The sequence below is a fragment of the Dendronephthya gigantea genome, unplaced genomic scaffold (assembly GCF_004324835.1).
Source record: "Dendronephthya gigantea isolate DGI-Jeju-01 unplaced genomic scaffold, DenGig_1.0 001161F, whole genome shotgun sequence".
Taxonomy (NCBI): Eukaryota; Metazoa; Cnidaria; class Anthozoa; order Malacalcyonacea; family Nephtheidae; genus Dendronephthya; species Dendronephthya gigantea.
This window is the reverse complement of record NW_021164171.1, coordinates 3,217-6,955: the sequence shown is the minus strand read 5'-3', so window position 1 is coordinate 6,955 and position 3,739 is coordinate 3,217. Positions and strand designations below refer to the sequence as shown.

At 46.5% G+C, this 3,739-nt stretch overlaps 1 pseudogene; it reads left to right on the top strand.

Moving 5' to 3' along the window:
• On the top strand, positions 1–2,804 carry LOC114545076 (annotated as a pseudogene; the record flags this gene model as incomplete).
• Positions 2,805–3,739: the final 935 nt, after the last annotated feature.

Here is a 3,739-nt window from a genome sequence, read left to right as displayed (position 1 = left end):
CGCGGACGGCGCACTTCTGGCGAGCAGCGTCAGCGTCGGTTGTCGACGGGCGATAAGGTCGCAAGGAAGGTGGACCGGCCTCGCGGCTGTTGTTAAGACTTGCGCTCGCTAGCTCGTCGGCGACCGTGGTCTGCGGCGCGTGCTCGGCTGGCGACCCGACCGATCGGTCCGGCATGTCGACCGTGGCGGACGGCACGCCTGTGCGCTCGACCGCTGCCTGTCGATCGTGACGGTGTTCGCACACTACGCGCCTAGGATGCTGACGACCATACGGCTCCATCCGACCCGTCTTGAACACGGACCAAGGAGTCTAACATGTGCGCGGTCTCCGGGTGATCGAACCCGTGGGCGCATGAAGTAAAGGCCGTCCTCGGACGGTTGAGGTGAGAAGCGGCGTTCACATTCGTCGCCGCATCATCGACCGACCTTGTCTGCTCTCGAGAGGTTTGAGTAAGAGCGTATCTGTTGGGACCCGAAAGATGGTGAACTATGCCTGAATAGGGTGAAGCCGCGGAAACACTGGTGGAAGCTCGTAGCGATTCTGACGTGCAAATCGATCGTCGATTTGGGTATAGCGGCGAAAGACTAATCGAACCATCTAGTAGCTGGTTCCCTCCGAAGTTTCCCTCAGGATAGCTGGAGTTCATACATGCGTTTTATCAGGTAAAGCGAATGATTAGAGGTCTTAGGGTCGAAATGACCTTAACCTATTCTCAAACTTTAATTGGTAAGAAGTCCGACTTGCTCGATTGAAGCCGGACACTCGAATGCGAGCTCTTGTGGGCCATTTTTGGTAAGCAGAACTGGCGATGCGGATGAACCGAACGCCGAGTTAAGGTGCCGAAGTCGACGCTCATCAGATCCCACGAAAGGTGTTAGTTGATATTGACAGCGGACGGTGGCCATGGAAGTCGGAATCCGCTAAGGAGTGTGTAACAACTCACCTGCCGAATCAACTAGCCCTGGAAATGGATGGCGCTCAAGCGTCGCACCTATACTCGGCCGTCGGAGCAAGCGCGACGTTCCGACGAGTAGGAGGGGCGCGGCGGTCGTGACGCAGCCTTTGGCGCGAGCCAGGGTGAAACGGCCGCCGGTGCAGATCTTGGTGTAGTAGCAAATATTCAAATGAGAACTTTGAAGACTGAAGTGGAGAAAGGTTCCATGTGAACAGCAGTTGGACATGGGTTAGTCGATCCTAAGAGATAGGGAAATTCCGTTACAAGCGTCCCATTCGCGGACCGCCTATCGAAAGGAATCGGGTTAATATTCCCGAACCGAACAGGGATACTGCCACCTAGTGGCACAGCGGCAACGCAACCGAACTCGGAGACGTCGGCGAGAGCCCGGGAGGTTCTCTTTTCTTTTTACGGGCAACGTTACCCTGAAATCGGTTTAGCCGGAGATAGGGTTTCACGTCCGGTAAAGCCCCAAACTTCTTTTGGGGTCCGGTGCGCTTTCGACGGCCCTTGAAATCCGAGCGAGTCGTTCTTTTTTGTCTGGTCGTATCATACCGCAGCAGGTCTCCAAGGTGGCAGCCTCTAGTTGATAGAACAATGTAGGTAAGGGAAGTCGGCAAATAGATCCGTACTTCGGAAAAGGATTGGCTCTAGGGTTGGGTCTGTCGGGCTGGGACTTGAAGCGCGAGACTCGGCGTGGGCTGACGGAGATGCGTGGCTTGCTGCGCGTCGAAGTCGGACTGCGAAGGACTTCGCGTGGATTGACTCAGCTGTGACCGTCAGTCGATTCGGCAGGCGTTAACAACCACTTAGAACTGGAACGGACAAGGGGATCCGACTGTTTAATTAACAAAGCATTGCGATGGCTGGTGACTGGTGTTGACGCAATGTGATTTCTGCCCAGTGCTCTGAATGTCAAAGTGAAGTAATTCATCCAAGCGCGGGTAAACGGCGGGAGTAACTATGACTCTCTTAAGGTAGCCAAATGCCTCGTCATCTAATTTAGTGACGCGCATGAATGGATTAACGAGATTCCCACTGTCCCTATCTACTATCTAGCGAAACCACAGCGCAAGGGAACGGGCTTGGCAGCAACAGCGGGGAAAGAAGACCCTGTTGAGCTTGACTCTAGTCTGACTCTGTGAAAAACATGAGAGGTGTAGAATAAGTGGGAAGCAATCCGCCGGTGAAATACCACTACTCTTATCTTTTTACTTATTCGTTGAAGCGGACTGGCCTCAACGTCCACTTTTTAGCATTAAGATCGCTCTTCTGCCGGTCGATCCGAGCCGAAGACACTGTCAGGTTGGAGTTTGCTGGGGCGGCACGACTGTCAAATGATAACGCAGGTGTCCTAAGGTGAGCTCAATGAGAACGGAAATCTCATGTAGAGCAAAAGGGCAAAAGCTCACTTATTTTGATTTTCAGTTGAATACAAACTGTGAAAGCATGGCCTATCGATCCCTTAGTCTTTACGAGTTTTAAGCTAGGGGTGTCAAAAATTACCACAGGGATAACCCCCCCACATGTATTTAACCTGTGTATACACCAATTCCCCACCCTGAAACCCACCCTAAGCCTATGTTTAGGTTTCACCAAAGCTTTCTGACTATGCACCCAAATTGCTTGTTTTTCGTTAACGTTTAATATTTCAAAACCTCATCCTCTTTGCACTTTTCGGAACTAAAAGATATTGCTCTCATTACCCAACTTCATTCAGGAAACCGTCGTTTTACGTTATCTTATTTTTAAAAACATCCATAAAATATGCAATTTTCACTAACTTTTTTATTGGACTCGTATTTGAGCATTTTTCACCACCATTATTATTGAGTGTGAAAGATGTGTCATTTATCAATTGAAAAGCTTGAACTTTCGGAATATGAAGAAAGGTCCGCTTCATACACTCTGAAAATTACGTGCAATAGCATGTTGAATTTTGATTACCTTTTTTTGATTCACCTGCAAATAACATTTGTCAAGACAGAACAATCACTGTGAAAATTTTTAACTATTTTGAATTTTGAAAAATACATTGTGTTATTGTTTTCAAATTAGTATGTATGTGTTTTCAAAAAAATACTTCTAATTGATTCTTAAATTTTGTCGGATCCAATAATTGCAACAGAAAATTATAAGTAATGGAAAACAGAACAAAGTTTCACATTTTTATTTTTTTTAAAACCGTAATTGAAATTATATTTACAGAATCTCCTTACAATATATAACTCCAATTATTGCAAAATTTTTCAATTATTATTAGATATTGTTCATCAATATTGTTTCAAAGAAAAAGCACGTTGTTGGGTAAAAAGACCGAAAATAAATTTACAATGGAGAAGGGAATATATATCATTAAAAGATTCACGTCCATACTGAAAATTATTTTTGATCTTTCTTATTCTTGTGCGATTTCTTTTTATTCTTCTTCGTTTTGTTTCAATGACTTCTTTTTCTGGTTCTTCGCTTTCTTCAGCTGGTAGACATCGCACTTTTTCAGCGACTTCAGGTTGCCTTCGTGGGGAAACATTTCTTGTTCCTCGCTTGCATCAGACTTTGAATCTATCTCTGCAAAACAAACGCTTTTTGCTGTGCCACTCCTGTTGCTCTGGCTTTTCGCACTGCTATTCACGTAAAAGGTCAGCATTCGCTTTAAGGTGGTGATACTTTTCCCTTGTTTGAACTTCTTTTCTTCCTCCGTTGGCGTCACAGGAGAGAATGCCTCGCCGTATTTTTCCGTGTTTCGGACCAAGGTCCTTGCAACAATGATTTTGTGTTGCAAT